At 36.7% G+C, this 19,331-nt stretch overlaps 1 pseudogene; it reads left to right on the forward strand.

Annotated features, from left to right (window-relative positions):
- Nucleotides 1–8,489: 8,489 nt before the first annotated feature.
- LOC125088504 (putative elongation factor 1-alpha-like 3) lies at nucleotides 8,490–9,861 on the forward strand (annotated as a pseudogene).
- The last annotated feature ends 9,470 nt before the right edge of the window (nucleotides 9,862–19,331 follow it).

Consider the following 19,331-nt stretch of genomic DNA (forward strand, 5'->3'; position numbering starts at 1 on the left):
AACAGTGGATTTCCAAACCCATTGTAAGTTTGCTCTTCCATAAGACATGGAATCCATTACCCTGTTAAGTGTTGGTGACATAGCAGGGAAGAATACTAGAGACCGAAGTCTGAGTATACATGAAACTGAAGGGGATAAAAGTGCTGCTACTTTCATTGAGTCGCTATGGTCTGAAAAAAGTACTTTTATGATTATGCGTTCAAACTCACCTTTTCAATTTAACTTTTTTGTTGTTTCCTACTTTCCTTATATTATCAGTTTTATCAGCCACAAATACTTTTGGCTTCTTTGACTAAAGAAAGTGGCTGTATTCATGACTAATGGAAGTGGCTGTATTCATACCTCTGCTTGGGTGGGCATATCCATTTATTCTTAAACTTCTGTTGCTAGAGTTAGTTCAGGTGAGCTTCTGCTTCTTGCAACCAAAGGTCTTAACAAACACAGGTTTATTATGACTAAGGAAACATTTCTTCTAGGGCTCCATAAAGATAATACAACCTAGTGCTTTTTCTGTCTCTTCATATTAGCACTGTTCAATAGGACTTTCTGTGATGATGATGATAATATTCTTTAACCTTTGCTGTCCATTATAATAACCACTGGCCACATACAGGTTTTTGAGCAATTGAAATGTGGCTAGTGTACCCGAGGCACTGAATTTGTTTTATTTTATTTTTAATTATTTAAAATTAAAGTAGCCATATGTGGCTAGTGTGGCTAATATGTTGTACAGCACAGCTTTATACTATCTCCACATTTTTAATGAAATATATGCAAAGTATATGTATATATATGTATATTATATATATATTTTAAAAGATTTTATTTATTTATTTACAGAAAGGTCACGAGTAGGCAGAGAGACAGGCAGAGAGAGAAGAGGAAGCAGGCTCCCCGCTGAGTAGAGAGCCTGATGTGGGGCTTGATCCCAGGACCCTGAGATCATGACCTGAGCCGAAGGCAGAAGCTTAACCCACTGAGCCACCCAGGCACCCCCAAAGTATATATTTTTATTACAAATATTTAAAGAGTTATAGGATCATAAAATGGTTTTATTGAGAGGATCCTTAACTATCTTACAACTATTTACAAATGAGAATAATGAAACCCAAAAGAACTAAATAATGTATTCAGAATCATGCAGTTATCAACTGAATAGGGACTCTAAAGTTTTTTTGAATCTCAGTCAATGCATTTTTTTCATATGTACCATATTATAGAAAATTGTTCTTTAAAGTTAATATAAGTGTATATTAGATATTGACTTCCAGTAAAAAAGCAGTAAAAATTTTTCCTTCCAATTTTTTTGATTTTAGGTATAGATACATTGTGTTCTTAAGTCAATACATTGATTAATTGTAGATAAGGATTCTTAAAAATGAAATCTTGAGATTTTGTTTCTTGTTGTGAAGTTCTGAAGGCAAAACTAATTATCATTAGCTTTCAATGAGTAAATGTGTATGCTTTCTGGGAAGACTATTTTTAGGTCCCTGAACTTCAGAGTTAATTTCCTCTTTTTTTCCCCTCACTCAATTAAAAAATGTATTATTTAGGATTACAGCACTGTGCTAATGTATTTCTGGAAAAGGGAAGAGATGACCTGCTGCTGTGTAAAATTGTAGCAAGAAATCAACAGGGAAGGGATTAGAACAATTAAAATCTTACATTCACAAAGGGAGGAAATGAAGTCTGATTAATAAGATTTATAGTCTGTATTTATAGGAAGGAGAACAACACTGTTTCAAATATTATTTGTACCAAACTCATTATCTTCTCCAACTCCCCAATATATAGGAAAATTCTTCCTTCTAATATCAAATTGAATGGGCAAATGCATGCTTGTATCATTTTTTAAGAGAAGAATTGGATTGTCTTAATGTCATTTTAAAGAAAAATCCATTTATTCTATCTTCTCAAATGCAGGGAGGTGATGTGTTAAGCTAATTTGCTCATAAGTGGAATTTTTATTTTTCAGAGAGAAAGAAAAAAGAAATCGATGTAGTTTTTTCCTCTGGCTATTGGTATATTCAAATCCTATTTTATTTATCACATAGGAGTCACAAATATTCTGGTAAGTAAAGGGAGGGAGGGAAAGATGTCAGAAAAGGAGCCGAATCTCCTTTTACACCAGGGTAGGTATAAAGATGGAGAAAGGAATAAATGCCTAAGAGAAATCACCCACTTGGAGGAGTCCCTATATCTGAATAATGTCTGTGCTGTACCTTTGCTTCTGATTCCTACTCTCTTCTTCCCCTATATAACCTCAGAGATTATATAGTACAAATCTCCCCTTGTATAGAGGACGTTGAAGTGCAAATAGCTGAAGTGACTCTCCTATGTTTACACAGAATGTTAAGACAAATTTAGGGGCAGAACAGAGGTCTCGTAATTCCCAGCACAGGGTTGTTCTCTCCCTATTGTGCTTCTGCTTACTACGGAGCACTGGGTGTTATACGCAAACAATGAATCATGGAACACTGCATCAAAAACTAATGATGTACTGTATGGTGACTAACATAACATTAAAAGAAAAGTTTAAAAATGGCTGAGTTTTCTCTTCCAACTATTTCATCAATAAAACAAGTATAATACATTTGTTTGATTCTGAGTCTTGTCAGAAATTATATCTGAGTAGTAGAAAAGGATTTGCTTCCTATAGACAATATTGAAAACAACCTTCCCTCCCCCACACTAAGCCTTTTGTTTGCCATTTAGCCTTTCCCTCTCATTGTGATCTCTAACAATATTTGTTAAATGTCCACTGTATGCAGAATATAGAAGTTAGCTTTTGTAAGGAGTTAGTTTGTGACCTTAAGTATTCGTATTGGTGAAGCTAATTTTTGCTGTGCTGTGGTATGACTTCCCCACCCAAACTTCCCTCTGAAGATCTAGGTCTCCCTCATCTAAAACATCACCTCTTCAAAAATGCTTCCTTGCCCACCTTATCTTCTGCTGCACCTCTCCTCCAATCTACTCACCTCTGCGTTACTTTGCTGTCTTTTCTTCTAGTTGTAATCTTGTCTGAATTTACTCTTTTTCTATTATTGTCTTTCATGTATCTTATTCTGTATTACTTAAGTTCCATGAAAATAAGGATCATCTCTCTGTCATACCCAAATTATAGAATGATGTCTGGTACTGGTGAGCTGTTCACTGTGTAGATACAGAATGAGTAAATTTGTGATTGAGTGCGCACATATCTACCTTTCCCCTGGTGCCCAGGTGGTGGATGCAAGGACGATGGGCATCAGCCACAAGGAAGCCCAGTCTCCACCAATAGCAACTGAGGTCCTTTTGAGCTGGGGCAAGGGCCCTGGGACCCTCTCCTTTTAAAGACAGTTTTTCCTTAGCCCTTGGGGTTCTTTCCTGCTAACTAACCACAGTTAGAGCCACGTTAGTCACTTTCAGCAGTAATATTAAACTTCAGAGTTGAAGTTTGGGTTGAGGTCTTTATAAGGACTTCTGGTTGGCTTATTCGGTTAAGTGTCTGACTTTGGCTCGGGTCATGATCCCAGGGTCCTGGGATTGAGTCCCATATCAGGCTCCTTGCTCAGAGGGGAGCCTGATTCTCCTTCTGCCTATGACTCCCCCTGCTTGTGCCTGTGTGCTTGCTCGCTCTCTCTCTCTCTGACAAATAAATAAATACAATCTTAAAAAAAAAAAAAAGGACTTCAGATTCCTAATGGCAGTTTTCTTTTATTCTCCTGTCTAGGTTTACATTCTCCTCATCTCAGTAGGCCTGTACTATTTTGTCTTGATAAAGTGAAATTCATATAACATAAAACCATTTACAATTTATCAAATTGGGTGGCATTTAATACGTTCACAGTTTTGTAGAACCACCACCTCTATCTAGGGCAAAAACACTTTCATCACCCCCACATAAAACTGTGTGTTCATTAAGCACTTTCTATTCCCCACATGTACTGCCTCAGGCCCCTAACAACCACCAGCTTGCTTTCAAATTCCATGAATTTGCCTGTTCTGAATATTTCATATTCATGAAATCATATAGTATATGACCTTTTGTGTCTTGCTTATTTTACTTAGCATAGTATTTTTGAGGTTCATCCATATTTTAGCATGTATCAGTACTTAATTTTTTTGTGGCAAAATAATTCTCTATTGTATGGATATACCACAATTTATTCAGTTATCTTTTGGTAAACCTTTGAGTTGTTTCTACTATTTGGCTATTTTGTCTGGTGATGCTATGAACATATACATACAAGCATCTTTTTGAGTCACTGTTTCCATTTCTTTTATGTATATATCTATAAATGAAATTGCTAGATCATATAGTAATGCTCTGTTTAACTTTTTTAGGACTGTGGTATTTACATTTAAAATTATGTCTGTAGGCTACAAGGAGCCTCCCCGGTGATTCCTGGCAGAATAAAAGGTCTACCTTAAGTTAATATTCCCAACTCTGTTAGTTAAAAACGACTGTCATTTTTAGAAGGTAGTTACCTTTGTAAAAAAACTTACTTCCCCTTACCCAAACAGCCCTATTACGAGAAGATTAAGTGAGATCTAGCAATTATGCATGGAATCTTGTATGCAGTAATTTGTAATTTATTAACTATTTGACTTTGATCTTGGAGAGGTCATTTAATCATTCTGGCCTCAGTTGTTTCATTGTTAAAAATGTTATTCATGTGTCTGTTAGCCATTTGTATGTCTTCTTTGGAGATGTGTCTGTTCATGTCTTCTGCCCATTTTTTGACATGAGTATCTGTTTTTTGGGTGTTGAGTTTGAGGAGTTTTTATAGATCTTGGGGATCAGCCCTTTGTCACGGACACATGAAAAAATGTTTGTCATCATTAGCCATCAGGGAAATTCAAATGAAAACCACATTGAGGGGTACCTGGGTGGTTCAGTGGGTTAAAGCCTCTGCCTTCGGCCCAGGTCATGATCTTGGGGTCCTGGGATCGAGCCCCACATTGGGCTCTCTGCTCAGCAGGGAGCCTGCTTCCTCCTCTCTCTCTGCCTGCCTCTCTGCCTACTTGTGATCTCTCTCTGTCAAATAAATAAATAAAGTCTTTAAAAAACAAAACAAAACAGAAACCACATTGAGATACCAACTTACACCAGTTAGAATGGCCAAAATTAACAGGACAGGAAACATCAAGTGTTGGAGAGGATGTGGAGAAAGGGGAACCCTCTTATACTGTTGTGGGAATGCAAGCTGTTGCAGCCACTTTGGAAAACAGTGTGGAGATTCCTAAAAAAATTAAAAATAGAGCTACCCTATGACCCTGCAATTGTACTACTGGTTTTTTAGCCTAAAGATACAGATGTAGTGAAAAGAAGGGCCATCTGTACCCCAATGTTCATAGCAGCAATGTCCACAATTGCCAAACTATGGAAAGAGCCCAGATGCCCTTCAACAGATGAATGGATAAAGAAGATATGGTCCATATATACAATGGAATATTACTCAGCCATCAGAAAGGATGAATACCCAACTTCTGTATCAACATGGATGGGACTGGAAGAGATTATTGTGAGTGAAATAAGTCAAGCAGAGAAAGTCAATTATCATATGATTTCACTTACTTGTGGAGCATAAGGAATAACATGGAGGACATTAGGAGAAGGAAAGGAAAAGTGTATTGTGGGAAATCGGAGTGGGAGATGAAGCATGAGAGACTGTGGACTCTGAGAAACAAACTGAGAGTTTTGGAGGGGAGGAGCCTGGGGGGATGGGTGAGCCTGGTGGTGGGTATTAAAAAGGGCATGTATTGCATGGAGCACTGGGTGTGGTGCATGAACAATGAATCTTAGAACACTGAAAAAACAAAATAAAATTTTAAAAAATGTTACTCATGAAATGGGAGCCTGAAAATAAAATTAGCTATATGGAATCTTGAAATGTAGTGTTGGCTAGAAAAAAAATCTCAATAGTCAAATCCAGTTTCCTTAAAATACAGTTGAGGAAGCTACATCCTTGAATGGTTATGTGACTAACCCAGGGTCACAGTGTTGTTGCTAAATTTATTACCCTGGTCTGAAGTCGGTCCAGTGTTTCCCATCCCATACAGTAAGTTCTGCTAGTTTAGTTATTTCCTATTTGCTACCAATGATGGATCGCCCAATATAAACTGAGAATTGGGCTCAGTATCTAAAATACCTTACCTCATGTTCTCACAATAATCCTGCTTTTTACCAATGAAGAAACAGAAGATCAAGGAGTTTTGGCAGTTTGCCAATGGTTATACAATTAGTAAATGGTAGTATCCAAATTGGAAATCAGGTGTGTCTGACACTGAACTGCTAAGTTTTTCTGACACTACAAATTTGGGAGGTTGTGAAGGAGAGAGTAGAGCGTAGAACCATCAGCCTAGGCTGTTAGTTAGAGTGATCTACCTAGAATTCACCTGCCTCAAACATCCTCCTTGTAGCATTTTGGAAATCCCCTTCTCCAGACATTTTCATCTGAAATCTGCAGTGGGAGAGGGACCCTTTCTTTCTTCTGGCTTGCCATTTGGTCTTGAATTTCCCACAGGTATAATTGTGACTCCAGGTGGCCAGGCAGTATTATGATTATTTTCCCCACAGGATAGACACCAAAGCTGGTATTCTAGGTCAGATTTGTGCAAGGATATCATGAATATCCTATAATTTTAGCTGCTCAAGATTACTTCTTTGAAAAACCTTTTTCTACTCCCTTTGCCAAATTATAGAAGCCTGAAATCACAGATTGTGAAACCTGACAGATTTTATAGAGAGCCTGATTTTGAAAGGTATATTAGATTGGCTTACTCAACAAAATATATTGATTATTGTATTAGGTGTCCAATACTGGACTTGTCACTGAGTATACAAATGTGAATAATATATGACCTTTAACTTCAGAAATTTCACAATCCTGTGATAGAGGTGGGAACATAAATATATAAATTATAGTACAAAGCTGGCAGCTTTTATGTGTTTGTAATCTATGGGTAAAGACATTATTCATGGACATTGTCCCCTGTCTCAGCTTTCTCCTATTTGTGAGGATATGCCTGTGTTGGTCCTGAGTTTGGTTTAATAAACAGAATGGCCTGTTGTTTGCTAACATTTCCTAAAAAGGAAGATCATAGCTTGTTAGTATACATTCTTCTGGAATGGCAATATAAGTCCAAGTATAAAAGGGTGGTGGTATAGCAAGATTTCAGCTTCTTTCTCAAATATGGCTATACCCTACTTAAAGGTAGAGGTCAGTGGCAGCTGGATAGCCTATAGGGAACCAAGGAACAAGGAACAAGCTCCTCAAGGGTAAGTGGCATGTGCTCCTGTTCTGTGCAGCCACTTCTATTAAATTTTGTATTTAGCCATTAACTCAATACATTGAGAACAGTTGTGTGTGTGTGTGTGTGTGTGTGTGTGTGTCCTTTTCCTGTAGATTCAGAGCCTAACCTGCAATGCCTCAGGAGATAAGAACACAGGGCTGTGGGAGTATTGAGAAAGAAGAACTTAGTTTGCATGGCTTCACAGAAAAAGTCACATTGCAGCAAAGTCTTGAAAATTTAGTATGAGTTTTCCAGTTGAAGAAGTTGAGGAGGGAATTATAGGCAGTGTGAACAGAATGAAGTGATAAAAGAGCCTGAGGCATTTAGGGACCGGTAGGGAGTCCAATGTATGTACTGCAAATGTGTCTGTGTATTAAGGTAATATTGACTGAAGTGTGGGTTGTAATCAGACTGTGGGAAGGACTCTGAGGCCAAGAAAAAACTACTCTACTGATAATGAGCCAGTGGAAGGTTTTAGGTAGGAGCAGGATGTGATCAGATTTGGCTCTTAGGAAAATAACTGGCAGTAATGAAGAGAGTGGATGAATTGTCAGTCATGGGAAGAGAATGGCATCTGAAGGGAAACATTAGGGCTAAAATAAGGCAGTAGTGGTGAGGATGAGGAGCCTAAATTTGAAAGCTCTTTCTCATCTGAAGATTGAGGGAGTTGTTGAGAATGACCGCATGGTTTCTAATTGGGTCATACCATTATGCTGGATGAAGATTGTAGCAGGCTAAGAGGATTTGGATTTTGGAGTTGGGGACAAGTGGGAAAATGATGAAGTCAATTTTGTACATGCTAAGTTTGAGGAGTTTTTAAGACATTAGATAAAGAAATAGTTGGATTAGAGATCTGGCAGTCACTGGCTTATAGACTGTCAATTCAAACTTGGGAGTAAGGTCATCCAGTAAGAGTGCATGGATTAAGAGGAGGATAACTATAAAATGGAACCCTAAGGACATCAAAGTTTAATGTAATGTAAAGAAAAATCGACAATGGTGATATTGAGCTAAGAGGAGGAGAGCTAGGGGAGAGGGCCATCCTAGAAATTAAATGAGGATGGGGAAGTGATCGAATGCAAATATTGCATAGTTCTTCAGTAGTATGAGTATTGAAAATAGTCCATTAGATTTGGCATTTAGGCTTTTTCAAAATGGGTTTGCTACCAGAACATACGTGTCACGAAAACCACTGCTAAACCTAAACCAAAATGGGAAAGGAAAAGACTCAAATAAACATTGTTGTTATTGGACACGTAGTAGATTCAGGCAAGTCTACCACCCCTGGTCATCTGATCTACAAATGTTGTGGGATTGACAAAAGAACCATGGAAAAATTTGAGAAGGATGCTGCTGAGATGGAAAAGGGATCCTTCAAGTATGCCTTGAATCTTGGATCAGCTGAAAGCTGCACATGAATGTGGAATCACCGTTGATATCTCCCTGTGGAAATTTGAGACCAGTAAGTATTATGCCCCAGGACACAGAGACTTTTATCAAAAACATGATTATGGGCACATCTCAGCCTGACTGTACTGTCCTGATTGTTGCTACTGGTGTTGGTGAATTTGAAGCAGCGTATCTCCAAGAATGGGCAGGCCCATGAACATGCCCTTCTGGCTTAAACACTGGCTATAAAACAACTCATTGTTGGTGTTAAAATAGATTCCACTGAGCCACACTACAGCCAGAAGAGTTATAGGGAAATCATTAAGGAACACAATACCTACATCAAGAAAATTGGTTACAACCCCAGCACAGTAGCATTTGTTCCAATTTCTGGTTGGAATGGTGACAACATGCTGGAGCCAAGTGCTAATGTGCTTTGGTTCAAGGGATGGAAAGTCACCCATAAAGATGGGAATGTCAGTGGAGCCACACTGCTTGAGCTTTGGATTGCATTCTGCCACAACTTGTTCAACTGACAAGCCCTTGCATTTGCCTCTCTGGGATGTCTATAAATTTGTGGTATTGATACTGTCCCTGTGGGCCGAATGGCATCTGGTGTTCTTAAACCTGGCATAGTGGTCACCTTTGCTCCAGTCAATGTTACAACTGAAGTAAAGTCTGTTGAAATGTACCATGAAACTTTGAGTGAGGCTCTTCCTGGGGACAATGTGGGCTTTGGTGTCAAGAATGTATCTGTCAAAGAAGTTCATTGTGGCAGTGTGGCTGGTGACAACAAGAATGACCCATTAAGGGAAGCAGCTGGCTTCACAGCTCAGTTGATTATCCTGAACCATCCAGGCCAGATCAGTGCTGGATATGTACCTGTGCTAGATTATCACATAGCTCACATTGCTTGCAAGTTTGCTGAGCTGAAGGAGAAGATAGGTCCTTGTTCTAGATAAAAATTGGAAGATGGTCCCAAGTTCTTGAAATCTGGTGATGCTGCCATTGTTGATATGGTTCCTGGCAACCTATGTGTGTTGAGAGCTACTCTGACTATCCTCTTTTGGGCCATTTTGCTGTTTGCGACATGAGACCGGCGGTTGCTGTAGGTGTCATCAAAGCAGTGGACAAGAAGACAGTTGGAGTGGCAAGACCAACAAGACTACTCAGAAAGCTCAGAAGGCTAAATGAATATTATCCCCAATACCTGCCACCCCAGTCTTATTTTTTTTTTTTGCACCTGAGACTTAATCAATGGTAGAAGAATGGTCTCTGAACTGTTTGTGTCAATTGGCCATTTAAATTTAAAGATTTCATTTATTTATTTGACAGACAGAGATCACAGGTAGGCAGAGAGGCTGGCAGAGAGAGAGGAAGGGAAGCAGACTCCCTGCTGAGCAGAGAGCCCGATGCAGGGCTCGATCCCAGGACCCCGAAGGCAGAGGCTTTAACCCACTGAGCCACCCAGGCACCCCAATTGGCCATTTAAATTTAATAATAAAAGGCTGGTTAATGATAACAATGCATCATAAAACCTTCAGAAGGAAAGGATAATGTTTTGTGGGCCATTTGTTTTTGTGTGTGTATGTTATTAAGTTTTAAGTTATTAGTTTTTAAAATCAGTACTTTAATGGAAACAACTTGACCAAAAATCTGTCACAGAATTTTAACAACCTTTAAAACAAAAGTTTAGTGAGAAAAAAAAAAAGATTTGGCATTTAGAATATCAGTATTGACTTAATAATGTAGTTACTATGGGGTGTTAAGGAATAAATTAGAAGTAAAAAAATGTTTATAATGAGTATAAATAGTAATTTCAAAATTCATTTCTGTTTTTATCAAGGCTATACATGTGCACATTTAAAAAATTAAAATAGTGCTGTGAATTGTGTAAGACTGATGAATCACAGACCAGTACCCCTGAAACAAATAATACATTATATGTCAATAAAAAAAAATTCAAACAGTACTAAAAGGTCATTAAAAAAAAAATGGTAGTCCCTCTTTCTGAAACTAAAATGTTGGACTTCATTCTCGAACTTTCTTAACTTTCCTCTTTTATTTCTATTTCTTTGATATTTTTGTCCTATTTTCTGGAAATTTCTTTCTTCATTAAACTCTTCTATTGCCTTTTAAATGTGGACAGACAATCACAGTTTAAATCTTCAAGGCTCTTCTTTGTTCTCTTATATATTGTTTCATAGTACCCTGTTCTTATTTCATGTATAGGTTATGTTCTTTTATCTTTCTGAGGAAGGAGAGACAAGGCTAAAAGTAAGTATGTTTAGACTTCCAAAGAGAACTCTGGAGCAAATTCCTATTCTTTGCTAAGAGAGGAAAGGTCCCATTCATTCATGCAAATGAAATTTTCATGGGCTTATCCTAACAGGCAGCCAGATTTGTCCTGACATGGCTGAGTATTGATGTGGACACAGTTTGGTTTCAAGCCAAGAATCCTTCTACAAAGACACATAGGCATTTTGTTTTGTATGCTGAACAAAATTCAAACCCTTCTGAGCCTCTAGGTGGCACAGAGGGATAATTAGAAAGGCATAGCTCTTGTCAGATCTCAACTTGAATATTAATTGGGACCAAGTAGTCCATGGAAATGAGATCCAAGAACCTGATGACTTAACATATCTATTTGTTTCATGTGGAGCAGAAAACCAAAGTGAGAATCAGGGCAGAAATACTGTTTAAGTTATATTTTTTGAATTCTAACTCCATCGTCCATATTTTCATACACATTTTCTCAGGGAATTCTCATAATAACATCATGAGTTAGGTGGTATTACTGTCTTCATTCTTTTTAAAAAAATTTCATTTATTTTTTAAAGATTTTATTTATTTGTCAGAGGGAGAGAGAGAGAACAAGGAGGGGGGAACAGCTGGCAGAGTGAGAAGCAGGCTTCTCACTGAGCAAGGAGCCTGATGTAGTACTCAATCCTGGAACCCTGAAATCATGACCTGAGCCCAAGGCAGACATTTAGCCAACTGAGCCACATAGGTATCCCCAATACTCATTCTTGATAAAGAAACTAAAGCCCATTGGGGTAGTGAATCCTACCCAACTAAGAGAGACTAATAGGATAATCAAGGCCTTTGACTGCCAAGTTCAAATCTCTTTTCATTAAGCCGCCTATTTTTTCCTAAAGCAAAAAAGGGGAGGACCAAGAAAATAAGTTGCAGAGAAGATGGGGAAGAAGCTGCCCTTAACTCACTGCTCACCTATTTATAATTTCTTAAATATTAATTAGCATTATAATTTTAATTTCTTCTCAGGAATAATTTGTTATTTGGTCAAATGTGATGTTTTCCTTTATGTTAATTTTATGCCATGATCCTTCCCATGTTTGAAGGATGGGAAAGGAAGGACCACGGTTTTGTTAACCTTTCCTTTAGTTAACTTTCTACAGACAGGCTTTGACTTTTCCATTATTATAAGGTAAGAAAGATAAATTCATTGTAGGAAAACTAGGAAATAAAAATAAATTTAAAAAAATGAGAATAACATATAAATCCTCTACTTAGAGAGAATCAGTTTTTAGACTTTCTTTTTTCATGGAGCCATATTGTTAAGAATGGAGCCATACTGTATAGAGTTCCATAAAATGTTATGAGCTTCTCATGTCAGTAAATATAGATCTGTGCCATTGCTTTTAATGACTGAAGAATTTTCCATTATATGATTATAACTAAAGCTTTATTTTGTTCAGTCAAGATTCATTAGCTGATCACAAGCTTTGTTTTATACAAAATAGTTTTCCCAAATAGTTTTCCTTTGTATTTTGCAATGCCACGTATCTGACTTTATTGCTTTCCAAGTAATGGCAGATTTGGACTCATGATTTTATAACTGCCAATCTTAGTAGGCATCAAGCCGACTTGGTAGAAATTGCTGGAATTGTCCAGCGAGAAGTAAATAGTTGTGTAGCACTTATTTTCAGCATAACCTAAGTGAAGATACCAGATAAGAAGTGATTAAAGTACAGACCAAAGAGGCTCTGAGTGAAAAGCAAGGGTCACTCCTTTATTGCTTTTCACATAAAAAGGGGAATAAAAGGGAAAGAAACTCAGGGACAAAGTGTAAATGAATTTGACTTGCTGACCCTTGAGAAATTTGGGATTTGAGCACTGAATCTTAAACACCTTCAGAGAATCACTGAGTTCAAAATTTAATAGATCAAGCTGGGATATGGGAAGATAAAACCCAAAGCTTCCTCACACTTCAGTGTAGCAATAGATATCTCTTTTGAAAATTTCAGGTCATATATGGGAAAGCTTTGCTGGAAAACAATCACATGTGGTAGTGGTTAGAAATTGCTTTCTCCTTGAACAAAGGAGAAAGGTGAATCCAGGGGAATAATAGTCAATGTTCCTGTGTTTCTTGAAGACATTTAGATATGGGTAGTGTGGACCCCAATGATGGGAAGTGAAGTAATGTGGCAAATCATTCTGTGATGTAACAAATTAAATTAGCGACCAGGAAATTTGGATTGGTCCCTGTTTTACATTAACTTTCTGTGTTACCTTGTACAGGCCAGTTAATCTTTTTGTGTCTCATGGTCTTCATCTACAAACTGGGGATGGTGTTAACCCTGGACTGATCCACCTTGTAGACATTGTGGGAATCAAATGACTTAATGATATAATGAATTTGGAGATACATTGAGAGGGACCATCTTCTACAGATTAGAAGCTCATGAAAAATAACAATAACTTTCATTTACTTGTTTTTAACCAAGTGCCTGTTTTTGTTATTGCTGTTGTTCCTAGAATACAATTGTTGAACCTCAGAACTATTTCTCTTGATGGAACTCCACACTAGAAGACCTACCAACTCAAACAGTAAATTGCCCAGAGTTAGTCATTATATGTTTACAGGGTAGATGTCTTTAGTGGTGTATTTCTTAGATATAATTTCATGTCTAGAAAAATCAGCATTAAGGCGTTTAGACTAAAACATAAAATCATTTCATTCAAAAGTAGACTCAAGAACGGAGAGGATGTAGTTAGCTAAAATAAAAATCAGGAAGGAAACAACCTATTTACCTAGCCCAAGGATTAGATTATTTCTCCCCACAAAAAAAGCTACATATTTTAAGTACATGGAAAGAATTTTAAAGAGGCAGTTGTTCTTGTTTGTGAACCGAACGCCATCTTTCATTTCGTGTGTGTGTGTGTGTGTGTGTGTGTGTGTGTGTCTAATCCACATGGGCACATAATTCAAAGATGCTTTCAACTTCTGAAATTCTTGAAAGCTGTAGTATATCTTAGACCAAATCTTACTATTAAACTGCTTTCCCAAATATTGCTATGTCTTATAATTTTAACCAGGAAGTTAAATCTCCCCAATTTAGCCTCTCCAGACCATTCCAGACCAGCTGAGGTGCCTTCAGGAAGTGGTTTAACTTGCTAGGGGTATCATTAAATCTTTATGTTGGCTACTTAAGGTATGTATAAAAGTAGGACATTATGTGATATGAACAGTAGAACAGTAATTTACATTTACTAGTGCCATTCACTTGCCTGGTTAATGAGGGAAACACATTAAGGACTCTGAAATTATGTGAATATGTATACTTAACATTTAATAAAACTGGGCTTTTCTAGAATCCTACCTTAATTGGGAAAATTACACTTTGAATTTAGAGATACTTTCATCACATGGGAGTTTAGACGTCTTTTGTCCTAGAAGTCTGTAACTGTAGATTACACAGGGATATGATAGATAAAAGAACATAAAAGCCTTGATTCTGCCATTGAGAGTGCTGCATGGTACCTAGCTCACCCAAAGGACTTAATATCCTTCCCCAATGTGAGTAATTTTCTCTTTTTTCATTGGTAGTAATTGTCCTGGATCAAAAATTTCAGTGGTGTAATAAGACAGTTTGATCTTGAATTTAGGCTTTTGGTCCCTCAATTCGAGTGTGGAATGTCTCCCAGCTCCATCTAAGAAATTAGTTTATAAAATCTCCCCTAAGAATCAACAGATTAAGTTGGATCTAGGAAAAGTCCATTCAATATCTTTTGATATTAGCTTTCAGAGAAGGAATACTTTTAATCTGTTTGCACTCTGCTATATATAGGATGTTTTATAAATGTCCAAGAAAATTTAGAGGAGGCAAGTATATTTTGTCCATCCCTTCCCTTTCCCTTCCTGTCCATTCAGAAGGAATACTTTTAATCTGTTTGCACTCTGCTATATATAGGATGTTTTATAAATGTCCAAGAAAATTTAGAGGAGGCAAGTATATTTTGTCCATCCCTTCCCTTTCCCTTCCTGTCCATTCAGAAGGAATACTTTTAATCTGTTTGCACTCTGCTATATATAGGATGTTTTATAAATGTCCAAGAAAATTTAGAGGAGGCAAGTATATTTTGTCCATTCCTTCCCTTTCAGGCATTTAGATCTGCAGGATAACTTTCAGTGTTTACTCCCACCCTCCTACTCTAAGTCTTTTTTCCTAACCCTGATTTGGGAGTGGTGGTAGGTCTTAATTTTCCAACCTGAAGAGGAACTAAGGGATTTATTTTTATTTTTTTAAAGAGTACATCTTCCATTTAAATATTTTTTAATATTAATTTTTAATAAGTTTTAAAATTTAACTTTAGTATAGCTAACATTATAGTGTTATATTAGTTTCATGTGTACAATATAGTAATTCAACAGTCCCGTACATTACTCAGTGCTCATCATGATAAATGTACTCTTTACTAGTATTAATATTTTAATATTAGTATGTTAATATTTTGGTGTACTTTTCCCCCTGCAAATGCTTTTTTTTTTTTTAAAGATTTTATTTATTTTACAGAGAGAGAGCGAGATCACAAGTAGGCAGAGAGGCAGGCAGAGAGAGAGGGGAGGAAGCAGGCTCCCTGCTGAGCAGAGAGCCCGATGTGGGGCTCGATCCCAGGACCTGGGATCATGACCGGAGCTGAAGGCAGAGGCCTTAACCCACTGAGCCACCCAGGCGCCCCTGCAAATGCTTTTAATGTTGTTTATATCATCTGCAAAATTTATTAATTATATAGCTCTATATTGGTGTAAGTTATATTGTGAGCACTTTCCATTGCCATTATAATTCTTTAAAAGCATTAATTGTTGTGTAATTTTTATTTAAATAGTTGTAACATTATTTACTTAACCCTTCTTCTGTTGTTGGATATTTATTTCCAATTTTTGCTATAATTTAAAATTTTACTACTGAAATCCTTGTACATTATTCTTTGTACCTGGTTCCCTAGACGTTTCATTAGGATTTTCGCAAAGTGGAAACACTAGAATGAGAAGTAGAAATCATTTTTAAGACTTTTCATTCTTGCTGTAAAATTACTGTCTAGAAAGGATATACTGAACTATACTCCCAGTGAATTCAAGTAGCTATCTTGCTTGATCCTTGCTAATGCTAACAATTACCAATTTTAAATTTTGTTTATTTTATGAGCTGAATATATTTTATTTTCCTTAATTTCCATCTCTTCTTAATTTAGAAGGCAATTGTATTTTCTCTTCTCTTGGTGTCCTCTGCCCAGTTTTACTGATACATCTGTTTGATTTATTAATGTATGTGAACTTCTAAAATTTTAACTATGGGAAACCTTTCTTCATAGTTATTTCCTTTTAGTCTTATTTCTAATGTGACTTGCTATCTAGATATTTTTAATTCCCATGAAAACATTATTAATCTTTCCCTTTCTGACTTCTTACATAGTTTTATGCTTGGAAAATTTTATGTGTTAAAAAATCAAATGACCCTTTAGCTGTATTTGCTTTAACATCTTTCTCTTAGTGGCACTCATCTACTTTAGCATTGTTATTTTAAAAATCCTCTCTTAAAAAAAATCCTCTCTTTTTACCAAACACGTCTTCACAATTACTGATGAAAACCAGAGGGAAGTAAGCGGATGTGGAGTCAGAAGACTCCCATGCTGCCACAGCCATGAGAAATTACAACTTTTTATGCAGATTGATGGTAAATTAATATTAGATTGATTGACAAGCAAGATCAATCCACATCCTATGGGCTAGCAGGCATCTTAATGGCCTTGAAAATTTAAAAAAAAAATTTTTTTTGTAAACATCTGCAGCTTTTAATGTGTGAAAGCACAGATTGTTCTCACTGTGTTGAATGGTAGTGGAGGGGATAATGAGATATCTGGAGTTCACTATTCTCCTTTCTCTAGCTGATTTTACTCAGGCTGATTACAGCCCTATCACCCCCTGTTTCTTTCTCTTTTGCCTTTCTTTCCCCATTCAACCCCTGAGTTTAGCCTTTTTTTTAAAATTTTTTATCCAAAGTGATCCTAGACTCACTAAGGTGGCTTTATGAAGTAGTTTAATTGAATACAGTTTTCATTGATTTTTATGTTGGTTACTTAAGGTATTTCTCTATAAAGGACAGTGAATATTAAGCAAAATAAAGGAGGAAAAGTGTAAACTGAAAAGAGGTACTAGAAGATGCTTTAGAAGATGCTGAGATAAACAACTCAGCACCTTTTCATGCCTCTGACAATTTCTTCTCACTTTTTTAGTAACCCTTAGCAGGTTCATCTATTCTTGATACAGATTAATCCTTTTATTGGAAGGGACCAGGTATACACTAATGCTAAGATGTAAATGAACAACAGATAACTTAATAATCTGTTATCCTTCCTGCCATTTACATGTGAACTTAGATGTATGTATGAACAGAAACAAGTTCTTTGTCCAAGAAATGTTTTGTTCCATTTACCAGTCACATTTTTTGTACATGGTCTTCTAGTTCTATTTGTAAGTTTCCTTAGTAGATTGGTTCCTTGCTTGCTTGGTGTGCGTTTTGATTTATTTACTAGAATTATTGAAAGGGTCTAAGGCAAATTTGAAGTGGAATTAATTGTAGAGTAGGTCTGTTTGTCTCAAATTATAAATGGAGGATAAAATGAGAGATAATAACCACATACATCTCCCTATGACATCTGTTTTCATTTTGCTCATGTCTTTCCTGTGATTAATTTATATATATTCATCTTTTCTATAACTGCCACTATAATGTCTGTACTAATTTGTGACCTATGTTCCCCTTAACATTATTGTAAACATTCTCCAGGATTTCTTGCAAGTAAATTTTAATGAATTTTAATAACATAGGGTCAGTGCATTTCAAAATTTTTTGACTATCCCCTACACTAAGAGATAAATTTTACACTGTACTTGGTAAACATACATAGATGTACATATACATATGTAACAAACATATTTACATAGAAATAAGGTTTCATGGACCTTCTTACTCTCCTAAGGGGTGATGGACTCCAATATTTTCCATTCCATTTTCTTTTTACCCTTTTCATTAAAAAATGCTGGTTTTGTTTTCTTGACTGTTTCCTTTGCTGTGTAGAAGCTTTTGATTTTGATGAAGTCCCAAAAGTTTATTTTCACTTTTGTTTCCTTTGCCTTTGGAGACATATCTTGAAAGAAGTTGCTGTGGCTGATATCGAAGAGATCACTGCCTATGTTCTCCTCTAGGATTCTGATGGATTCCTGTCTCACATTGAGGTCTTTTATCCATTTCGAGTTTATCTTTGTGTACGGTGTAAGAGAATGGTCGAGTTTCATTCTTCTACATATAGCTGCCCAGTTTTCCCAGTACCATTTATTGAAGAGACTGTCTTTTTTCCACTGTATATTTTTTCCTGTTTTGTCGAAGATTAACTGACCATAGGGTTGAGGGTCCATATCTGGGCTCTCTACTCTGTTCCACTGGTCTATGTGTCTGTTTTTATGCCAGTACCATGCTGTCTTGGTGATCACAGCTTTGTAGTAAAGCTTGAAATCAGGTAATGTGATGCTAGTTTTATTTTTGTTTTTCAACATTTCCTTAGCGATTCGGGGTCTCTTCTGGTTCCATACAAATTTTTGGATTATTTGCTACAGTTCTTTGAAGAATACCGGTGCAATTTTGATTGGAACGGCATTAAAAGTATAGATTGCTCTAGGCAGTATAGACATTTTAACAATGTTTATTCTTCTGATCCAAGAGCATGGAATGGTCTTCCATCTTTTCGTGTCTTCTTCAATTTCTTTCATGAGTGTTCTGTAGTTCCTCGAGTACAGATCCTTTACCTCTTTGGTTAGGTTTATTCCCAGGTATCTTATGGTTCTTGGTGCTATAGTAAATGGAATCGATTCTCTAATTTCCCTTTCTGTATTTTCATTGTTAGTGTATAAGAAAGCCACTGATTTCTGTACATTGAGTTTGTATCCTGCCACGTTACTGAATTGCTGTATGAGTTCTAGTAGTTTGGGGGTGGAGTCTTTTGGGTTTTCCATATAAAGAATCATGTCATCTGCGAAGAGAGAGAGTTTGACTTCTTCCTTGCCAATTTGGATAACTTTTATTTCTCTTTGTTGTCTGATTGCTGTTCTAGGACTTCTAATACTATGTTGAACAAGAGTGGTGAGAGTGGGCATCCTTGTCGTGTTCCTGATCTCAACGGGAAGGCCCTTCAACGGATGAATGGATAAGGAAGATATGGTCCATATACATGATGGAGTATTATGCCTCCATCAGAAAGGATGAATACCCAACTTTTGTAGCAACATGGACGGGACTGGAAGAGATTATGCTGAGTGAAATAAGTCAAGCAGAGAGAGTCAATTATCATATGGTTTCACTTAT

The sequence above is a fragment of the Lutra lutra genome, chromosome 1 (assembly GCF_902655055.1).
Source record: "Lutra lutra chromosome 1, mLutLut1.2, whole genome shotgun sequence".
In the NCBI taxonomy this organism is placed as follows: Eukaryota; Metazoa; Chordata; class Mammalia; order Carnivora; family Mustelidae; genus Lutra; species Lutra lutra.